Below are 22,934 nucleotides of genomic sequence, written 5' to 3' on the forward strand. Positions count from 1 at the left end.
CCCCGGAACCTCCACACCATTCCCCAGGTTCTCAGCAGCTCTGGGAAAGCAGAGCTGGGGCCGCTTAACTCTTCCCTGGATCCGGCAAGGCTGCCCCCCTCCCAGAGTGGAGCCCGGCTCCCCAGCTCCCATCTCTATCCCCTAACCCTCTCTGCATGGCCCAGCCTAGTCAGCATCAAGGTGGAGCTGAACGGAGGCAGAGGGAGGGGGACACAAGGTGGTGTCACTTAAAACTTGGGTTCAAGTCCTTATGTTTCTGCAGCCTGGCCTGGGTCCCACAACTCCCCAGGGTGGCCAAGGGCTTCCCAGTCTGCACAGAGGACAGGGGGACTTGACAGCATCAAATGCTGGTGACTACGAGACACTTACGTGGGAAATGCAGACAGACCATGCCTCTAGCCCTTGGTACCCGGCACCATCCATCCCTGGGACTTGCTGTCCTGGAAATGCAGCATGGACCTCCAGGGAGGGGGGCTGTGCCATGTGGGGGCCCCACCCCACCTGCAGCTCTTTCCCACCCTGGCTGCAGGTCTGCTTCCCTGAATCCAAATCCGCTACTACTGTGCTGGCAGCGCAGCCTCTCTGGGAACACTGGCCTGGCTCTGTTCTCCCCAGGCCTCAGGGTGCCTAAATGGGAGGCAGCCAGGGGAGTGAGGACCCACTGAGGGGCTCCGTTGACCAGGCTCAGCAGGGGTGCAGGTGATGTGGGCTGGACTTCTTCCCACGTGGCCCCCACAGTCCTCCCCGCTCCCTCCCCAGCTGAACACTGCCTGCTCCAGATGTCTACACCTGGAGTCTGGGCCTCTCCATCTGGGCAGCAGAGAAACTGAGGCACAGAGACAGACTGTGTCCTTACAGGCCACACAGCCTGCCAGGCCCCTATGTCCGGCCAGAGCCCCTGGTCAGCCTGGGCTGCAGTGATTGTTTAGAGGTAGGCTGTTCCCACGGCTGCCTCTCACGGTAGGGGGGCCTGTGGACGCCTCCTCCCGCCTCCACCCGACTCCCAAGCCTCAGTGACATTGCTCAACCAGGAGCTGAAGTGCATTCCCGGGCTCAGGCCAGCCCACCCACCGACCCGCTGCAGTCCTGGAAGCCCAGAGGCCTGGGCAGCAGGAACAGTGGAGACAGCAGCGTGGGGGACATCCCCCCTCCTCTCCCCACCATCCTCGTCAGGCAGAGGCCAGGGTGCAGGGACCACCCGAGCAAAGGCCCAGGGAAATGAATGGGTGTCATTCTGGTCCTGACCCGAGGCACAGCCAGGAAGGTCCCTGTGGGGAAAAGAAAGAGATATCAGACTGTTACTGTGTCTATGTAGAAAGAAGTAGACGTAAGAGGCTCCATTTTGTTGTGTAGTAAGAAAAATTCTTTTGCCTTGAGATGCCGTTAATCTGTAACCCTAGCCCCAACCCTGTGCTCACAGAAACATGTACTGTGTCGACTCAAGGTTTAATGGATTAAGGGCTGTGCAGGATGTGCTTTGTTAAACAAATGCTTGAAGGCAGCATGCTTGTTAAGAGTCATCACCACTCCCTAATCTCAAGTAAGCAGGGACACAAAACACTGCAGAAGGCCGCAGGGACCTCTGCCTAGGAAAGCCAGGTATTGTCCAAGGTTTCTCCCCATGTGACAGTCTGAAATATGGCCTCGTGGGAAGGGAAAGACGTGACCGTCCCCCAGCCCGACACCCGTAAAGGGTCTGTGCTGAGGAGGATTAGTAAAAGAGGAAGGCCTCTTTGCAGTTGAGATAAGAGGAAGGCATCTCTCTCCTGATCGTCCCTGGGCAAAGGAATGTCTCGGTGTAAAACCTGATTGTATATTCCATCTACTGAGATAGGAGAAAACTGCCTTAGGGCTGGAGGTGGGACATGCTGGTGGCAATACTGCTCTTTAATGCATTGAGATGTTTATGTATATGCACATCAAAGCACAGCACCTTTTTCTTAACCTTGTTTATGACACAGAAACATTTGTTCACGTGTTTTCCTGCTGACCCTCTCCCCACTATTACCCTATTGTCCTGCCACATCCCCCTCTCTGAGATGATAGAGATAATGATCAATAAATACTAGGGAACTCAGAGACTGGTGCCAGCGTGGGTCCTCCATATGCTGAGTGCAGGTCCCCTGGGCCCACTTTTCTTTCTCTATACTTTGTCTCTGTGTCTCTTTCTTTTCTCAGTCTCTTGTCCCACCTGATGAGAAACACCCACAGATGTGGAGGGGCAGGCCGCTCCTTCAGGTCCCTGAATGTCCTTCCTCAGGAAATGATGGGGGAAGGGGCGATGAGAATGAAGGAGAGGATTTAAGTCCCTCACCCCCCGAGGTAGTCCTGGGCTGAGCCCCATGGGACCTGGAGAACCAGGGTGTACCCCACCAGCGTGTCGGGTCCAGGAAGCCTCATGGCCAGCTCCCACTTCTCTTGCTGCTGTGCAACCCAGAGCAAGGCCTGCCCCTCCAGCTTCAGTCTTCTCCCCTGCAAATGGGGCCACAGCCTTTCCTCTCAGGCCAAAATAAGGATTGAGGCCGGGTGCAGTGGCTCACCCCTGTAATCCTAGCACTTTGGGAGACTGAGATGGGGGGACTGCTTGAAGTCAGGAGTTAAGACCAGCCTGGTCAACATAGTGAGACCCCATCTCTATTGGTTTAAATTTTTTTTAAAAAATTAAATAAATAAAATAAGGATTGAGGAGTGACTTGTACACCATTTGAGCCCACCTCCATCTCACCCCTGCAGAGCCCCAGAGACACAGCCCTCCAGAGCTCAGACCCAGTGGGACTTGACTCCACAGGCAGAAAACCCTGTTTGTCTATGGGCCCTTTGGAATCACCAGGTCTTCGGGGATCCTGAAGGATAGCCCCGACCTGGCCTCACCTGGCCCCTGGCCCCAGTGCCCCTGGTGATATCCAGGTGCTGGGCTGTGATCACCGCCTCCCACCAGCCCACCTCCACCAGCCCTTCCCAGAACCCTGCCCCAGGTGTTGGAACTGTGCACAGAGGAGGGAGCAGGCCCTGAGGGAGGCCTGGAGGGGCTGCGGATGGTGAAGGCTGCTGTGTCGAGCTGTTTCCTTCCGGACCCACTCCCTCTGGGCTGCGTCCCCGGCTGGTCCAAGCCCTGATCCCTGGGATCTGGGGACATCTTCCCGTTTGCTGTTCCCTGAGAACCAGGCCTCCCTCTGGAGAGGATCACAAGCTTGGGTTTCACTCTGGGCTTAAACTTGGAAACCCCCCAGGGGCGTGGCTCTGACCGAGATGTTTTCCTCCAGCCTGTTGCCCAGTCCCCATTCCTCGGACCTCAGCTTCACCTCCAGTGTCATCGGCAGGGTGAGCTGGACGCCTACGGGTCTGAGAAGGCGCCCGGGTTCCCAGCATCAGCTGGCCACCCTCTGCCTAAGAAAGTGCCAGGGTCGTGGCACCCCCTGGTGGCTGATCCTAGGTAGTGTCACTGCCCAGCCCCAGTAAGGGAGGGCCTGGCCCCAAAGTCCGAGGGATCAGGGTGGGAAGGGGCAGGGCTTAGTGTGAACCTTCCCCTGGCCCCCAGTCATGTGCCTGGCTCTCCCCATGCTGAAGATGCTGAGGCTAGTTCCAGTGCCCGCATTGTGAAGATCTCCGAATCCCACCTCTCTGTTCCTCCCCAGCCAGATGGCTCCATTTCACACACAATACACTGAGGCCCAGAGAGTGGGGAGACAGGCCAGGGAGGCCACCTGGAGCCTGGCACAGTGGCCTCATTTATTATGCTGCTCTGCTGCTCACAGGGGAAGCCCGTCCCCCAAAGTCCTCTTCCTGGTCCTGGTGAGTATTTTGTCCCTGGATTGCTTGTCAGCCTTGTCTGCCTGGAGCAATCAGTAGCCAGCAGGTTCCCCGCCTTTCCTGGAGTCCGAGACAGCTGCCCAGCCACCAGCCGTGCGGACGATGGCTTGCACCACAGCGATGAAGGTGGACGCAATCTGGGTGTGATGGTGCCGGGTCTCCAGGGCTGCAGTCACTGCGTGGGGGTGGGAGGAGAGGGGAAGCCTGAGCAGGGCTCCAGATGCCACCTGAACCACATCTGTGTGGTCACAGGCCTCAGCCCAGGTGGTGCCATTTTAGGCCAGGTCATCAGGAAGAGCAGGTTGGGGCCTGCTGGGTCTCATTGGAGCAGGGGGCTTGGCCCTCATGGCACAGGGGCTCCAGATCGCCCAGGCACTAGAGAGAGGACACCAACCATTGTCCACTCTGTGATGATCCAGGCCTCCAGCCCAGGATGCCCTGGGGCCCCACACCGTGACTCAGTTTCTCCAATCCCCGGCCCACCTGGTCAATGTTTCTCTCCACTGTCGTGACGTTGGGCAGAAGCTTGTTGTGCAGCCGGGGCTCCTCCATGGCCCTCTTCACGTCATAGCCGAACCAGAGGTTGTAGATGATGGCCTGGGGCATGGGAGTGTGATCAGCGTGGCTTGGGGGCTGTGCAGAGTGGGCAGGGCCAGGGAGAAAAGGGGTGACACATACCAGTGCAGTGTCTGTGGTGATCTGCGTGCCCCCAGCAGCTCCCACCACCATCCGGACCTGGCGGTCCTGGCCCACCATGATCGTCGGGCACATGGACGAGAGCGGCTGCTTCCCTGCGGCCGATGGGAGAAGACAGGGATGCCCGTCAGCTGCCTGCCCAGGACACCCGCCCCTCTCCACCCCAGTCCCCCACCCCCGGACCTCCACCCCATACCTGGCTGGATGAAATTGGCAGGTGAGGGGGGTACCCCAAACTCGTTGGTGATGCTGGGAGAGCTGAAGTCGTCCATTCATTATTGAACAGGATCCCACTGACTGGGGAGCAGACCTTGGAGCCAAAGCTACCGCCCAGCCAGGTCAGACAGTGCCCGACCTTGTCTGGCCCAGCCTGGTCCCTATCCACCCACTGAGGCTCAAACATACTCACTGAGAGGCCCAGGATAAGCTACCAAGGTTGGGCCTCAGTTTCCCACCAGGAAAAGAGGTGATGGAGCCACCTTACTGGATAAGTGGGCAGTCCCTGGGCCACCCGCCCCTGGCCCTTTCCCACCCAGGCGGCCCAGCAGCCCCTACTAGAGGTTGATGGTGCTGGTGGCGGACACAGCACTGCCGTCCTCTGCGACGACAGACAGGTGAGCAGTGCCCCCGTCATCCGGCGTGTAGAACTCGGGCTTGTAGTAGGAGATCGGGTGAGTGGTGTCGTCAGAGATCTGGGACCGGAGCTGGGCAGCGAAGAACTCGGAGGTCATGTTGCGGATCACCTGCCGAGACCCCAGAGCTGGCCTGAGGAGGTGGGGAGGGAGGATGGGGAGGGGGCACAGGTCTCAGAAGGCCCTTGACTGTGACTCTGACCACAACCCTCTGGCACCCACAACCTTCCGTGGCTCCCCAGGACCCAAGGGCAGGCCCAGGACCTTGCATGGCCAGTCTGACTCCCTGTCTCTGTCACGTTCCAGCAACTCTGAATGTCTGTCTGCCTGGTCCTCAGCCTCCAGACCCTTGCCGCATTCAATCACTCATTCTTTCACACAAAAAATATTTCTAGAATTTGCACTGCATGCCTGGCACTGGGGAATCAACGGGGAACAGACACTTAGGTCCTGCCCTCATGCCAAGAAAAACAAACACACACAGGGAAAGTGCTGAAACCACAAGCCAGGTAAGGGGAATCAAGAGGCATGAGGTATGGGCAGAGTGGTCAGGGAGGGCTTCTCAGAGGAGGCAACGTGTGAAAAGAGCCTGGAATGTGGCCTAAATGGTCAGTGCAAAGGCCCTGAGGCAGGTGGTATAAGCTGGTGAGCGATAGGCAGAGAGTGAATGGAGTGGGGTGGGGAGAAGAGGATGAAGATGCAGGCTGGGGCCCATCCCACAGGACTTCCTAGGTCCCATAACAACTGGCTTTTGCTCTGTGCCATGCAGGCTTAGGGCAGAGGAATGAGCAGGCTGGGGAGTGTTTTCACAGGGTCCCTCTGGCAGCTATGACGGGGATAAGGATAAAGCCCAAAGGGGAGGCTGTGGGTATCAACCAGGCAAGAGATGACGGCCTGGGTGGGAGAAAGAGAAGAATCAAGGATGGTGCCGACTAGCGAGGTAAACCCTGCAGAAGAGGCGGGTTTGGGGATGGTCAGGAGCTTGATTTTGGATACTTCATCAGACCTGAAGAGCATGGGTGCACGTATAAAAAAAATAAATAAATAAGCATGGGTTCACGGGCAAGGGCGGGCTGAGAGATGAACATGGAGGTATTGACATTGAGTGGCTGCTGGATGCCATAAGCCTGGCCAAGGTCCCCAAGGCAGTGGCGAGGAGGAGATGAGGAGGTCAAGGAGGAGACAGAGAGGATGGACCCGAAGGCCGAAGAAAATGCCTCAAGAGAGTTTCAACACCGGGAGCGGTGGCTCACGCCTGTAATCCCAGCACTTTGGGAGGCCGAGGCCTGTAATCCCAGCACTTTGGGAGGGCGGATCACGACGTCAGGAGATCGAGACCATCCTGGCTAACACAGTGAAACCCCGTCTCTACTAAAAATACAAAAAATTAGCTGGGCGCGGTGGTGGGCACCTGTAGTCCCAGCTACCTGGGGGGCTGAGGCAGGAGAATGGCGTGAACCTGGGAGGCGGAGCTTGCAGTGAGCCGAGATCCCGCCACTGCACTCCAGCCTGGGGGACAGCCTGGGGGACAGAGCGAGACTCCGTCTCAAAAATAAAATAAAATAAAATAAAGTTTCAGCAACACCCCACGGATTAGTTGACCAATCCCAGGGAAAGGTGTTCTGTCTGAATCTGCCCTCAAGGAAACAGAAAGGCAAATCCACGATGTGGGACATTTTCCAAGACTACTGCCCTGGCCTTTAAAAATCAACCAAACAGGCCAGGCACGGTGGCTCATGCCTGTAATCCCAGCACTTTGGGAGGCCAAGGCAGGCGGATCACGAGGTCAGGAGATCGCGATCACAGTGAAACCCCGTCTCTACTAAAAATACAAAAAATTAGCTGGGCGCAGTGGCGGGCGCCTGTAGTCCCAGCTACTCGGGAGGCTGAGGCAGGAGAATGGCGTGAACCCAGGAGGCGGAGCTTGCAGTGAGCCGAGATAGCTCCACTGCACTCCAGCCTGGGCGACAGAGCGACACCCTGTCTCAAAAAAAAAAACCACACCTGTAATCCCAGCGCTTTGGGAGGCTGAGGTGGGAAGATAGTTTGATCCCAGGAGTTTGAGACCAGTCTGGGCAGGACCCTGTCTCTAAAAAAAATATAAAAATTATCCAGGTTTGGTGGCACGTGCCTCTGGTCCCAGCTGCTCAGGGGGCTGAAGTGGGAGGATTGCTTGAGCCCTGGAGGTTGAGGCTGCAGTGAGCCAAGATCACACCACTGCACTCCAACCTGGATGACAGAGACTCTGTGTCCAAACAAAAACACAACAAAAACAAAACAGCCAAGGGAGCCTACTGTAGGTAAAGAGAAGGGACAACAGCAGGTTGTGTCACCCCGACATCCTGCTGTGCTATGTTCAAGTCTCACTTTTGAGACACACCCTGAGGTGTGACATCAGTAACCTACTGTGGAATCCCTCAGAAAAACACGAATCCCAATAGACGTGGGTGGAGACGGAGAGAGTTAGGAAATCCGGCAGAAACGTCCACACTGCAGACTCCAGGAAAAGGGAACGTTGATGCTTGGGCAGTTTTGGGGTTTTTTTACATTTTTGTAGGTGTGAAAATTTGCAAAATGAAAACTCGAGGAGAGTGTGGTGAGCTGTGTGAGATGCTGCTGAGTGGGGCCTGATGGGGAAACTGAGGCTGGACATGGCGATCTGGTGGCATGGGGATAGAGCAGGGGAGGGGATACCCTGAAGGGAGAGAGGACATAGCTCAGCCATGTTTGCTCTAAGAGGAGCAAAGGACAGAACGAGGCAGCAGATAGAAATTTCTAGAGCAACAACAGCTGCCTTTCTTTCGGGAATAATCCGTGATAAAGAAGTAAATCGTCAGAGGCAGAAAGGAGCATTGTAGGAACAGCACCCTGAGCCAGCGAGTAGATGAAGGAGCTGGCCTTAGCCAAAAGGGAGGGCAGAGGGACACGCTGCAGTGGCTTTGTCCCCTCAGAGAGACAAGACACCAGGTCACTGGCTGCAGCGGGAGTCAGAGGTGCAGAATGCTCATGGGGAAAGAGAAGACACCACCCGAGCAGCTGACTCCCCTCCTGGGAGGTCACTGGTCAGTGTGGGGGGGTCTGCAGATCCGCCCAGGAATGCCAAGGACCCAAGTAGGTAAGGAGGGATGTGAGGATCCTCAGCGGGAAGGGATATGACAGGGTCTTATAGGGACCCAGCGTGGAGCTGGGGCAACTACTGAGTGAGTGGGTCAGGTGGTGCAGGGCTGAGGGTGGCATCTGGGAAGCGTTAGTTTGGAGTGACAGGGAGTGGGTGGCCGAGGTATCTGTTCACCTGGCCCTCTCCCTTTCACCCATCCATCTCACCATGCCCGAGGGCTGCAATGCCCCCATGCATTCCTCATCTCAGCACTGAGCACTCGAGAACCACAGCATGTGCAAAGGACCTGAGGTAGGAGGGTGGCCACTAATTCCCCACACTGTCAGTTCTGTGCGGCAGAAGCCAAGACTGGGGGTCACCCACGAGTCCATCCGAGCACACAGTAGGCCCGCAATCAAATTCTGTGGCAGGAATGGATTCATAAAGCATGTGTGAGGCTGTAGCCACTCTGGGGAGCCCACCTGAGGCCTCTACAGCAGGCCCCACACCCACAGTGGGCCAGCCCCTGCCCCTTACCTCAGTCACATCCACAAACTTGGGGTCCCCAAGCAGGGTCCTCTTGGCGTAGGCAAACCGGAAAGCCTCTACGATGCGGTGGTACGTCAGGCCCTTCTGCTCGGGGGTCTCCACGCTCTCCCGGGAGAAGTTGTACCCTGGTTGATCAGAGCCAGGTGCATGTTGCTGAGCCCCAGAGGCTCTGAGGGGCTCAGACGGTTAACACCTGCCTGAGCCACTTTGCCCACCTCAAGGAGCGTTTAATAACCAATAGCAGCAGCTGCTTCAGAAGGCTGTGGTGAGAGTGAAGTAAGGTGAGGGCTCCTGAGCCTGGACCTCACGTCACGCATCAGCTCTGGCCATTCAGTGACCAAGTGGCAGGGTCACCCACTGGACCGGGGTACCCTCTGGACCAGGCCCTGTAGCCCTGAGCTCCTGCACCTCTCTCCCTCCTGATGACTCCTGTTCCTCCTCCAACCCTTGAGCATTGCCCGCTTCAGCCCTGTGACTCTGCACTGCCTCCTTCAGGACATGGTGAGCTGTGACACAGGGACACGCCTCGGGAGCTCAGTGATGGAAAGACGTGGCATGGGGGGCGAGCAGAGATGCAGGAGGGGTGGGGCGTGGGGAGAGAGAGGCAGTGTCATGGGTCCTACCACACGGCTGTGGTGCGACCACTCACCTTTGAGGATGTTGAGGATGAGGGCCAGCACGGGCCCGCTGAGCGGCGCACTGGGCATGTAGAGCACCGCGTCTCCCAGGCTGATGTTCAGCGGGTGCTCGATCAGCTCAGCACGGTAGTTGTTCAGGTCCTCAGCTGTCACAATGCCCCCTGCAATGGGACAGCAGCTCGAATGGGCGCTGGGATGGGGCTGCACCACTGCGTGGAGGATGGAGCTGCAGCAGTGGTGTTGGGGGCAGGCATGGCTGCACCATGGTGGTGGGGAAAAGCCTGTACCTACCAGGGAGGACAGAGTGCACTACTGGAGGGGTGGGACTGTGCCCTGGGAGGGGGCCACAGGCAACCTCACCTCCTTGGGAACCTCACCAGCTCCGGCACTCCTGTCTCCCTGACACTGCTCACCACCCGACAGCTGGGCTGGGGCCACCTGCCCTCTGCCTGCTTGGCTTACTGGCTTCCTGTCTGCCTTCTCTCATCTGTGGCCAGAGAGTGTTTTCTTTTTTCTTTTTTTTTTTAGAGATGCGATCTTGCTCCGTTACCCAGGCTGGAGTGCAGTGGCTTAATCACAGCCTTGAACTCCTGGGCTCAAGTGATCCTCCAGCAGACCCTCCCCAGTAGCTGAGACTAAAGGCACAACTACACCCAGCAAATTTTAATTTTTTTGTTGTGTTTTGCTATATTTCTTTCTTTCTTTTTTTTTTTTTTTTTTTTGTGAGACGGAGTCTCGCTGTATCGCCCAGGCTGGAGTGCAGTGGCGCGATATCGGCTCACTGCAAGCTCCGCCTCCCAGGTTCACGCCATTCTCCTGCCTCAGCCTCCCAAGTAGCTGGGACTGCAGGCACCCGCCACCACACGTGGCTAATTTTTCTGTATTTTTAGTAGAGACAGGTTTCACTGTGTTAGCCAGGATGGTCTCGATCTCCTGACCCCGTGATCCACACGCCTCGGCCTCTCAAAGTGCTGAGATTACAAGCGTGAGGCACCATGCCCGGCCGGGTTTTGCTATATTTCTTTTCACTATGCTTTGAATTTTTTGTTTTCTTGTTCCCCACCCCCACCCCCACTATATTTATGTAGATTCTCAATATTTTTTTTGTAGACTCACTATGTTGCCCAGGCTTGTCTTGGACCTCCTGGCCTCAACTTCTACCTCAGCCTCCCAAAGTGTTGGGATTACAGGCATGAGACACCAAGCTTGGCCTCAGAGGGCCTTTTCTTTCTTTTTTTTTTTGAGATGGAGTCTCACTCTGTGGAGTGCAGTGGTGCAATCTCGGCTCACTGCAACCTCAGCCCCCCAGGTTCTAGCGATTCTCCTGCCACAGCCTCCCACGTAGCTGGGATTACAGGCACAACCCACCATGCCTGACTAATTTTGCATTTTTAGTAGAGACAGGGTTTCGCCATGTTGGCCAGGCTGGTCTTGAACTCCTGACCTCAGGTGATCCACCCGCCTCGGCCTCCCAAAGTGCTGGGATTACAGACGTGAGCCACCGCACCTGGCTCAGAGGGCCTTTTCTAACTGGAGAATTCCTGCCGGTGTCCCTGCTGCTTGGCCTCTTCTCCTCACGATGAATGGATAGAGGGAGGGAGGGAGGCTCTTAATTCTCCTGGAGTCAGCTCCAGACAGGGTATTGGCATGCCAATTTCCAGCCTCAGTGGTAAAGGTCGACACGCTAATCACCCTCCTCCATGAAACAGTGACAAAAATTACCTGAAGAAAGCCACAGCCAAGCTCCAGGCCCCTGCCCCACAAATCCCCTTCCCCATGCCTCTCTCAAGGCGACCCTCATCCCTTGTAACCCTCTTGGTGAATCAAAGCGCCCTCTACTGGGCCTTAGCCCAGCTGTTCCTCTGCTAGGAATCCCTTCCTCTCTCTGCCTAACGAAGTTATCTGCAGCCCAGCCGCCACCTCCTCCAAGAAGTCCTCCTGGATCTTCAGGCTGTATTCTAGTGCTTCCCTAGCCCTGGCTCTTGCCTACACCTGCATTTACCCCAACAGGGACTTGCTCTCCTGGACTGTGTGGCCTCTCTTGGTTTTGATATAAGCAGGAGCTGTGGACCCACATGGCCAGTCACTGACCCTCCTCCACCAGGAACTTCCTGCAGGCTCAGGCAAGACAGGAGGACCCCATGGCTCTGGGCTACAGCTCAGGGTTTCCACTGCAGAGTTCCTCACCCAGGCCCCTGAGGTTACCCACTCACCGGCCGCCTGGATGTCCTTCACAATCTGGGCCGTGAGGCTGCCGTTGTAGAAGGCCTGGGCACCCTCGATGGACAGCGTCTCGTAGGTGTCAGCCAGCCGCGGCAGGGTCAGTCTCTCCCCCTCCCGAAGCACCTTTCTATCCCGGCAGAACACCTCACTGGGGCAGAGGGGGCTCATGTGAGGCAGCAGGTGGGGTGGACTCAGCTACACCACCCCCCACACCTGCCCACACGGGAGACCAGCACAAAGCAGGGGCGGCGCCTGTCACAGGTGGGTGGCCCTGTCACTCAGCGCTCGTCCTCCTAGTGTCCCCTCCGGGAGCCTCCTAGTGTCCCATGCCACTCAGGACACATGGCCAGCCACAGTGGCCACTGGGACCCCACGCTCAGAATGTGTCCCCACACGTGGTGGGAAGGGTCTGTATCTCCTCATCCCATTATCAGCACAGGGTCCTGAAGGCAGAGGGCCGCTCCACTGCTGCTACGGCCTGCAAGGTCCTTGGGCTGTGCCTGCCCTGCCTGTGTCAGGGGGCCGCACCCACAGACATACCACAAGACAGGCTGCAGCTCGATGACGGTCCGCTTGTTTTCCAGGGCTGCTGCCAAGCCCTTGCCCACGGGGAAGCCCTGGCGGGCCAGCTGGATGCTGGGCTGGAAGAGGCGAGCCCAGGGCAGCCGCCCATGCCGCTGATGTGCCAGCTCATAGCCTCGGATCTCCCCAGGCACCGCCACCGACAGCCCCCCTGGGGAGAGAGAGCCACAGTTAGTGACCCTGAGTGGGGGACATCGGGATCTCTCGCAGGCAGCATCCCAGGCACAGTCCCTGACTCGCTTTACAGATGGGGCAATGAGGCTTAGGAGGAAAGATTTTTTTTTCTTTTTTGAGTTGGGGTCTTGCCATCTTGCCCAGCCTGATCTCGAACTCCTGGATTCAAGCAATCCTCCCACCTCAGCCTCCTGAGTAGCTGAGATTACAGGCGTGAACACCACACCCAGCAGAAGGGGATTTTTAATTTTTTAATTTATTTTTTAATTTTAATTTTTTTTTTTAGGAGGGGATGTGTAATTTTTTTTTTTTTAGGAGGGGCTCAGCAGGTAGGAGTGTACATGGACCAGGGATGTCTGAGGAGGGCACAGCAGGGGAAGCAGTAGCATGTGGCCGGGTTTTGCTGTCCCAGGATGAGGTGTCTGTCTGTGCAGGTGCCTGCATGTCTAAAATCCTGTGCCAGGCCAGACCCCCTCCCATCTCGCTGACCACAAGGCCTTATCCTGTAAGACTCATGGGCTCCACCAGAATGTGCCAAAACAAGAGCAGATCCCACCCTGACCGAGGTCAAGCACAGGCCACCTTCAAGACACAGCCAGCCCCAAGAAAGGGCTCCCTGCCTCTTTTCTACGGCCCCAGAGAGGCAAGACTGAGCCTTAACCTCCGTCCTGTCCCCTCTCCCAGCCTCAGTTTCCCCATCCAACTATAAGGGTTTTTGTTTGTCTGTTTTGAGACAGGGTCTCACTCTGTTGTCCCAGCTGGAGTGCAGTGGTGCAATCATGGCTCACTGCAGCCTTGGCTCCCCAGGCTCAAGCGATCCTCCCACCTCAGCCTCTGAAGTACCTAAGACTACAGACACACCCCACTACACGTGGCTTTTTTTTTTTTTTTTTTTTTGAGATGGAGTTTCACTCTTGTTGCCCAGGCTGGAGTGCAATGGCACAATCTTGGCTCACTCCAACCTCCACCTCCCGAGTTCAAGTAATTCTCCTGCCTCAGCCTCCCAAGTAGCTGGGATTACAGGCATGTACCACCACGCCTTGCTAATTTTTGTATTTTTAGTAGAGACGGGGTTTCACCAGGTTGGTCAGGCTGGTCTTGAACTCCTAACATCAGGTGATCCATCCTCCTCAGCCTCTCAGAGTTCTGGGATTACAGGTGTGAGCCACCACTCCCAGCCTAATTTTTTATTTTTATTTTTTGTAGAGACAGGGGTCTTGCTACGTTGCCAAGACTGGTCTCAAATTCTGGCCTCAAGCAATCCTCCCACCTCAGCCTCCCAACATGCTGGGATTACAGGTGCATCCAGCCTATAAGGGGTTTTGCCTTCCAGTTCTGACTTTTGAGGAGGTCATTGGAAACAGACCCCTGGGCCTGCTTCCCCCCTGAGCCCCACTGCCCATATGGACACTACAGACACTGACCCTTTGCCCAGAAAGGTACAACTATGGCCTCTGCCCCCAGGGACTCTCCTGCTCTTGCGAGAGATGATGGGGCCATTTGGCTTGGCTTGGCGGCTGTGGCTCTAGAACTGCCTCTCCCACCCTGAAGCCTGGCACAAGTTTCCAAGAGCTGGTGGTTTCAATTCCTAGAAGCTGCACATACATCCCGGAAGGTCTGACACCCAGCATATGATTCCTTCCACCTTGTAGTTAGACAGAAGTTCTTTTTTGTTTTGTTTTTTTTTTTCTTTGTTTGTTTTTGAGATGGAGTCTTGCTCTGTCTCCCAGACTGCAGTGCAGTGGCATGATCTCAGCTCACTATAACCTCCGCCTCCCAGGTTCAAGCGATTCTCCTGCCTCAGCCTCCCGAGTAGCTGGGATTACAGGCACAGGCCAGCACGCCAGGCTAATTTTTGTATTTTTAGTACAGATGGGGTTTTGCCATGTTGGCCAGGCTGGTTTCAAACTCCTGACCTCAGGTCATCCACCCACCTCAGCCTTCCAAGGTGCTGGGATGACAGGCGTGAGCCACCGTGCCCAGGCAAGACAGGAGAAGTTCTAATCTTTGATAGCAGACCAGGGTGACGATGCTTAGCAACAGTATTTTGTATATTTCAAAGTAACGAAGAGAGGACTACGGTGCTAACACCCAGAAATGAAAAATATTCAAGGTGACGGAGACCCCAAATACCCTGCCTTGATCATTATACACTCTATGCATGTAACAAGCACTCACATGTACCCATAAATATAGAAAATATCATGTATCAATATCAGAAAAAAAATCTCCTGACCTCAGGCCAATCAGACTCTCATGCCACCACACTTGCCAAGTTCTCTGGTGACCCCCACACTGCCAGACCCAGTGCCCCTCTCAGCTTTACTGGGCTCATCACTCTCCCTGAGAGCCGCCCCTGCATCCCAGCACCTGGCTCCACCCGAGTCTCCCCCGCCTGCCATCCTAGCTCCTACTCTCCCCTCTGTCTTTGCTCTCTCTCCTGGTGGTCTGCTTGACATCTGAGCTTCAGCCTCCATTTATGCACTGACAACTCCCAAATTGACCTGCTGGCCTGGACTGCTCCTCTGATCACCAGACCTGAGGATCTACCTGCCTGCTCGAAGAAAGCATCTCAAACTTCAACGTGCCCAAAACTGAGCTCCTGAGTGTCTGCTCAACATGCTTCCTGAGAACCCTGCCTGTCTCCATTAGGGTCACCCCATCCTTCCAGGTACAAACAAAAGATCAGGGGTCCCCGGGGACTCCCTACACAAGCATCACACCCAACCCATCCTCAAATCCGCAGACTCCACTTCCAAGTGTGTCTGTCCAGCGTCAGCCACTTCCCAGCACCCTCTCCACGAATTACTGCAGTGACCTCCGGACAGGTCCCCACATGCTCCCTGCCCCTTACACAGCAATCCAAGGGGTCCATAGACCAGATCCATCCCCTTCCACTCACATACTCCACGAGCCCCCACTTCCCTCAGACAGGAAGCAGAGGCTTCACCATAACCTAAGAGATCCCACACAACCTGGGCCATTCCCCTTGGGTCACTTGCTGCAGCCTCCCCAGCTCCCCACAGGGCTCTGTCCCTGCCATCACACCTGGATAGCAGACCAGGAGATAACTCCCCTGACCCCATCTCTGCCTCTGGGTCTTTGCTCAGATGTCCCCTTCCCTGACTAGGTCACCTTCCATAGAGTCCCAGATTTTGAGGCCCTCCAGGTCTGTTTTTCTACAGCCTGTAATACACCCGCACCTGCCTAGTTTCTTTTCCCACCTGGAGTGTCACAGATTTCATCTGCCGTCTTTGTTTTTCACCCCAGCTTCAGGAACAACAGCTGATTCTTTAAGACAATGCTCAATACATTCTAGTTAAATAAATGATTCTAAGCATCCACAAGGTGCCAAGCCTATGATTCCCGCATTCTCTTACCCTGAGCAACTTAATGGCTACAGATGCTGAGTTTCTCAATGAGTATTAAAAACAAATGAAAGATTGGTCGGGCACAGTGGCTCACGCCTGTAATTCCAGCACTTTGGAAGGCTGAGGCAGGGGGATCACGAGGTCAGGAGATCGAGGGACCAGCCTGGGCAACATAGTGAAAACCCGTCTCTACTAAAAAATACAAAAAATTAGCCAGGTGTGGTGGCAGGCGCCTGTAGTCCCAGCTACTCAGGAGGCTGAGGCAGGAGAATGGCGTGAACTCAGGAGGCAGAGCTTGCAGTGAGCCGAGATCGCACCACTGCACTCCAACCTGGGCAACAGAGTGAGACTCCGTCTCAAAAAAAAAAAAAAGAAAAAAAAAATCAAAGATTGAGTATGTTGCAGAAGACTCCAAAGGGCACCACCCAGGACCCCCACCTGAAGTCTAAGGCCTGCTATGGTGAGTGTGTCCTGCCCCTCCATCCTCCAACTTGTTTTTTTTGAGACGGAGTTTCGTTCTTGTTGCCCAGACTGGAGTGCAGTGGCATGATCTCGGCTCACTGCAATCTCCTCCTCCTGGGTTCAAGCGATTCTCCTGCCTTAGCCTCCTGAGTAGCTGGGATATTACAGGCCTGTGCCACCACGCCCGACTAATTATTGTACTTTTAGTAGAGAAAGGGTCTCACTATGTTGGCCAGGCTGGTCTTGAACTCCTGACCTAGGTGATCCATCTGCCTCAGCCTCCCAAAGTGCTGGGATTACAGGCGTGAGCCTGTGAAAAAAAGGCCCAGCCTTTTTTTTTTTTTTTTTTTTTTGGACAGGGTCTCACTTTGTTGCCCAAGCTAGAGTGTAGTGGTACAATCATGGCTCACTGCAGCCTCAACCTCCTGGGCTCAAGTGATCCTCCCACCTTAGCCTCCCAAGTAGCTGGGACCATAAGCACACACTGCCACACCTAGCTAATTTTTTTTTTCCGTTTTTTGTAGAGATGGAGTCTTGCTATGTTGCCCAGGCAGGTCTCAAACTCCTGGGCTCATGCGCTCCTCCTGACTTGGCCTCCTAAAGTGCTAGGATTAGAGGCATGAGTTGTTGAGACCCTCCCATCCTCCAACTTTTATCTCACAATCTATTGTGCCTCCTTTGGGGACAGACAGTGGCTTCCTGGATGGACAGTGGCTTCCCTTCAGGTACCTGGGGAATTTGGGGGCCTCCTCTCCACTTAAGACCAGATTAGAAAAGAGAGACTCCACCTCACATTCTAGAGCGCCATCCCCACAAATGAACAAATGAGTGAATGGGATGCCTGTTGAAAAGGCAGGATATAGACAGCCTGGGTTCAATTTTAGCTTCACCACCTCCCAGCTGTGTGACCTCAACTGATTTGCGTGACCTGTCTGAGCCTCAGCATCCCCACCCTGTAAAATGGGAATCCACACAGCATCCCCTAGCCCAAAGGAGCAGGGAGGGTTGTGAGAGGCTCGTGGGTGAAAAGCACAGAGCAGAGCGTGGGCCCCAGTGAGCCCTGGTCCGTGAGGTCTGCTAGCATAATAATTATTCTTTCCATGTGCTGCACAGAGTGGCCCCGGAGGCCTTAGCAGAAATAACAGAAGCTCCCGGCCCTTTACCGTGGTGATGATGGTCCTGACCACTCACTGTGGGAGGGTGCTATGGGGACAGGAAGGGATGGGGGGTGCTAGAACTGCCCCTGAACCCTGACGGGAGCAGGCTCCTGTGGGCAAGGCCCCTTCCCGGTGGCTCAGCCAGCTCTGCACCCACGCCCCAAGTCTGCAGCATGGCTTACCCTTCTGGGACTGCTCCGAGCTGTTGAACATGCTGGCAAAGGCCAGCCTGGGGGCCACCTCGCGGGCATTGATGACCTCAGCTTTTCCTAGAAGGAGAAGCAGGTAGGCAGGTCCACCCACCCAAACCCTTTATGCCACGTGAGCCTGGGGGCCACCCAGCTGTGCCTCGGCCCAACCCATACCCCCTGCCCCTCTCCCTCTCCTCTTCCGAGGCACTCATGAGTGGTGCTGTTGTAGATGGTGAGGAAGAGGCCACCCCCGATGCCCATGCTGTGGGCATTCATGAGCCCCACACACAACAGGGCTGCAATGGCTGCATCCACTGCAGAGCCACCGTCCCGCAGTGCGTCCCTGCCATGTGGCACATAAAGGCATGAGAACCTGCAGGCTTCCACCCTGGCCCCGCATACACACCCTGCTGCCCACCTGCCCAAAGGAGGATGGAAGAGAAGTCCATTTGAGTTTTAGGGTTTTTGTTTTTAGTTTCTTTCTTTTTTTTTTGAGATGGAGTCTTGCTCTATTGCCAGGCTGGAGTGCAGTGGCACGATCTCAGCTCATTGCAACCTCTGCCTCCTGGGTTCAAGCCATTCTCCTGCCTCAGCCTCCTGAGTAGCTGGGACTACAGGTGCATGCCACCACGCCCAGCTAATTTTTGTATTTTTAGTAGAGATGGGGTTTTACCATGTTGGCCAGGTTGGTCTCTATCTCTTGACCTCATGATCCGCCTGCCTTGGCCTCTTTTTTTTTTTTTTTTTTTTTTTGAGACAAAGTCTCTCTTTGTTGCTCAGGCTGGAGTGCAGTGGTGTGATCTCAGATCACTGCAGCCTCAGTCTCCTGGGCTCAATTGACCATCCCATCTCAGCCTCCCAAGTAGCTGGGACTATGGGCACATGCCACCATGCCCAGCCAATTTTGTTTGTTTGTGTATTTTGTAGAGAGATGGGGTTTCATCATGTTGCCCAGGCTGGTCAAGAACTCCTGTGCTCAAGTGATCCACCCACCTTGGCCTCCCAAAGTGCTGGTATTACAGGCATGAGCCACTGTGCCCAGCCTTTGTTTTATGAGACAGGGTCTCACTTTGTCACCCAGGATGAAGTGCAGTGGCACAGTCTTGGCTCAATGCAGCTTTGACCTCCTGGGCTCAAGCAATCCTCCCACTTCAGTCTCCTGAGTAGCTGGGACTACAGGTAAGAACCACCACACCGGGCAATTTTTTGTCTTTTTTGTAGAGATAGGGTCTTTCTATGTTGCCCAGGCTGGTCTCAAACTCATGGTCTAAAGCAATCCTATCGCCTCAACCTCCCAAAGTGCTGCGATTACAGTTTCCTCTTTTTCTTTTCTTTTTTTTTCTGAGACAGAGTTTCACTCAGTTGCCCAGGCTGGAGTGCAGTAGCATGATCTTAGCTCACTGCAACCTCTGCCTCCTGGGTTCAAGCGATTCTCCTGCTTCAGCCTCCTGAGTAGCTGGGATTACAGGCGCACACCACCATGCCCGGCTAACTTTTTATATTTTTAGTAGGGACAGAGTGCACCATGTTGGCCAGGCTGGTCTCGAACTCCTGACCTCGGGTGGTCTGCCCGCCTCAACTCCCCAAAGTGCTGGGATTACAGGTGTGGACCACCTTGCCCAGCCAGTTTCCTCTTTATCAAGCAAACAAATGTACATGACTTTTATAATTGGGACAAAAAGGGAAATTGCTATACTTTATTAATAACATTTTTTTTTCCCTGCTAGAGATGGTGGCTTACACCTGTAATCTCAGCACTTTGGGAGGCCAAGGTGGAGGATCACTCGAGGCCAGGAGTTCAAGACCAGCCTGGGCAATAGAGTGAGACCATCTCTACAAAACAGTCTTTTTTAATTCGTCAGGTGTGATGCACGCCTGTAGTCCTAGCTACTCAGGGGGCTGAGGTGGGAGGATCGCTTAAGCCCAAGAGTTCAAGGCTGCAGTGAGCTATGATCATGCCACTGCACTCCAGCCTGGGTGACAGAACAAGACCCTGTCTCAAAATATGAAAAACATAATATTTTTTCTGTTTAAGTCTTTAGGAGGGAACTTATCTTTATATATAACATGAGATAAGAGTCTAAAATAGAATAAAACAGTAGAAGCCAGGCACCATGGCTCACACCTGTAATCCCAGCACTTTAGGAAGCTGAGGCGGGATGATCACTTAAACCCAAGAGTTTGAGGCTGCAGTGGGCTATGATCACTCCCCTATACTCCAGCCTGGATGACAGAGTAAGACTCCACCTTAAAAAAAGAATAAGCCCTTCATGTCCCTGTTTGGGCAACAGCGTTCCTTCGGGAGAGGGGGGAGGGATGGCATTGGGAGATATACCTAATGCTAAATGACGAGTTGGTGGGTGCAGCACACCAACATGGCACATGTGTACATATGTAACAAACCTGCACATTGTGCACATGTACCCTAAAACTTAAAGTATAATAATAATAAAATAAAATAAAAGGAAGAAAGAAAGAAATTGTCTCCTAACCAAAAAAAAAAAAGAAAAGAAAAGAATAAGCTGGGCGTGGTGGCTCACACCTATAATCCCAACACTTTGGGAGGCCCAGGTGGGTGGATTACCTGAGGTCAGGAGTTCGAGACCAGCCTGACCAACATGGTGAAACCCCATCTCTACTAAAAACACCATAATTAGGCCAGGCGCAGTGGCTCACACCTGTAATCCCAGCACTTTGAGAGGCAGAGGTGGGAGGATCACAAGGTCAGGAGTTCAAGACCAGCCTGGCCAACACAGCAAAACCCTGTCTCTACTAAAAATACAAAAATTAGCTGGGCATGGTAGCACATGCCTGTAGTCTCAGCTACTGTGGAGGCTGAGGCAGGAGAATCACTTGAACTTGGGAGGTGGAGGCTGCAGTAAGCCAAGATTGCACCACTGCCCTCCAGCCTGGGTAACAGAGCGATACTCTGTCTCAGAAAACACACACACACACACACACACACACACACACACACACACACAAATTTGTTGGGCGTGGTGGCACACTCCTGTAATCCCAGCTACTTGGGAGGCTTAGGCATGAGAATCACTTGAACTTGGGAGGCGGAGGTTGCAGTTAACTGAGATTGCACCACTGCACTCCAGCCTGGCAACAGAGCAAAACTCCATCTCTAGATAGATAGATAGATAGATAGATAGATAGATAGATAGATAGATAGATAGATAGACAGATAGATAGATAGATAGATAGGAAGAAATAAGTAAAAATAACAACCAAACAACAAAACAGTGGAGTTAATCCAAAGAAACAGAGACTCTTAGAACTGAGAAAAGGGGCCCTGTTTGGCTCTAGGAGACCCACACCCTGCTCTCGGAGTCACCGTCCCCTTCCCAAAGGCTACTGAGAGAGTCCAAGCAAAGCTTACATGTGGGGAAACTGAGTCTCAGAGGGGTGAAGGTATTGCTCAGGTCCACTTGCCCAGTTTTCAGGGCCCATGTCCCATGCCCTGCCCCGCTCACCTCCCAATCTCCGAGCACCGCTTGGCATCCGCAGCCACGGCAGCCCTGGTGTACACATGGTTGTCAGGTTCCTTGGAGGCTGAGGGCAGCCAGAGACAGAGGCCGACAATGACCAGCACCAGGACCACGGCCAGCAGGCCCAGCACCACTAACTTCTTCTTCATGGCTCTGCTGCTCCCACGGGGTAAGGAGCAGGGTCAGGCCCAGCCTCAGACATTCCCTGGCCCCTCCCCAACAGGGCACAGTCTAAAGTCGGGCCTCAGAAACACAAGGCCTGTGTCTCCTTCCCGCTTCCCAGAATACGTGCAGGCTGTCCGGCCCCCAGACCTTTGCTCAGGCCATGCCCTCTGCCAGAAGCTCTGGGCCTCATCTCTGCCCTCCCAAATCCTCCCTGCTTATCTTCAGAGCCCATCCTGGTAAGAACCCCATCTCCAGCAGCGGCCCTTCCTGGGAGCCCCCAGATTTCCACACCCCTCTTTCTGCAGGGCCTTGCCTACCTCCTCACAGTGGCTGAGCCTCCACTGCTTAGGGAGAAGCTCCAGTAGGGATGGGCCTGGCCTGGTTTCTCCTGTGTCCCCCACCTCAGCCTAGAGCCTGGCACTGTCCAGGAGTCCTCTGAAGATCCTCCACCCCACCTGGAGCATGGGGTTTAGCTTCCATAGTGCCCACAATCAGAGCGCCCCACAGATTCGCTGCCACGGGGCCAGGACTTACCGTCCAGCAGCAGACAGGGGCCCCAAGCCTTGCCTGGGGTGTTGGCCACAAAAGACAGGAGGATTTGGTGGAAACAGCTGAGGAAATAACCGGGGTCTCCCTCACACTCTGCTGAAGCCTGTAGCCACAGAATCTTCTTCAGAGACTCTCTGATCAGGCAGCCTTCTCGTTCTCCTGAAGGTCAAGTGAGGTTACCTGAAGCACGCACAGCCCAGACCTTTCTGGGGGACTCCGTGTTACCTCCCTCTGCCTCTAGCTGGTTTCTCTGTCTCCAGTTGAACTCTGGAGGCAAAGAGGCTGTCAGTAACACATTTGTTTCCATGAATTCTCTCAGCATGTCTCCCAGGCACAGCTCAAAGAGGGTTTTGCATGGAGCAGGGCAGGTAGGGGACAGGGCATTCCTGCACAAGCCCAGGATGTGCATGCGGTAAGCATGGCAAAGGGGGCTCAGGGGGCACTGCCAGCCTGCCCTGCTCTGACGCTGGACTTGCCACTCACCTGCTGTGGGGCCTCAGGCAAATCACTGAACTGTCCAGCCTGGATGACGGCAGCACCTCACTTGCCTTGCTGCTGGGAGTGTTGTGAATAGAGTAGGTTAGACTGTGGGCAGGGCTTGGTGAATGGTAGCTGTGATTATCATCATGGCTGCACTGGGGACACCCCCAGGAGGCCTGAGTGGCACAGGTCTCTTGTTCACTGTATGTCCCCTCTGGACTCCCTTCTAGGCTGTGCAGTGAGTGGCAGCAGTGACCCTTGGGAAGTCTCATGGCTATGGCAGCAGGTGACAGGTGTGACAACAGGGAAGAGGGATGTGGTGACAGAGGTTGGGGTTCCCCTCTCCCACAGTCGGTTTCCCACAAAGGGCGGTGTCTGCCAGCAAGCCCCTCCAATGAGCCCCAAGCTGGGTTTCCCTCCACTCCACCCTGTCCCAGTGCAGAGCGTCTGACCTCAGAGGCAGACACACTGTCCCAGAGGTGGTCTATGAATGGAGTCCCCGTGCCCTCCCCACACACAGGGAACATCCAAATGCCATCGTGGAAGGGTGGCCACCTCCCCAGGCTTGGTGGGCCTGGGGCCGATAGTGTGATACATTTGACCCCCTCCCAGCCCTGGATGCAGACACCAAGAGCAGAGAGACCTGGCAGTAGTCATGCAG

The 22,934-nt window shown here is 54.8% G+C and overlaps 1 long non-coding RNA gene and 1 pseudogene across 2 annotated transcripts; both read right to left on the reverse strand.

Moving 5' to 3' along the window:
• Window positions 1–3,655: 3,655 nt before the first annotated feature.
• LOC129529619 (glutathione hydrolase 1 proenzyme-like) lies at window positions 3,656–11,852 on the reverse strand (annotated as a pseudogene).
• Window positions 11,853–21,089: 9,237 nt separating this feature from the next.
• On the reverse strand, window positions 21,090–22,454 carry LOC129529628 (uncharacterized). Of its 2 annotated transcripts, none has more exons than XR_008675174.2 (3): window positions 22,277–22,454; window positions 21,779–21,952; window positions 21,090–21,235 (listed from the first exon to the last, which is right to left on the reverse strand). It is a non-coding gene; the product is annotated as an uncharacterized lncRNA (long non-coding RNA). The 2 variants fall into 2 exon arrangements; XR_008675173.2 differs by having other exon boundaries at window positions 21,779–22,060.
• Between the last annotated feature and the right edge of the window lie 480 nt (window positions 22,455–22,934).

Source organism: Gorilla gorilla, chromosome 23, assembly GCF_029281585.2.
Source record: "Gorilla gorilla gorilla isolate KB3781 chromosome 23, NHGRI_mGorGor1-v2.1_pri, whole genome shotgun sequence".
Classification (NCBI taxonomy): domain Eukaryota; kingdom Metazoa; phylum Chordata; class Mammalia; order Primates; family Hominidae; genus Gorilla; species Gorilla gorilla.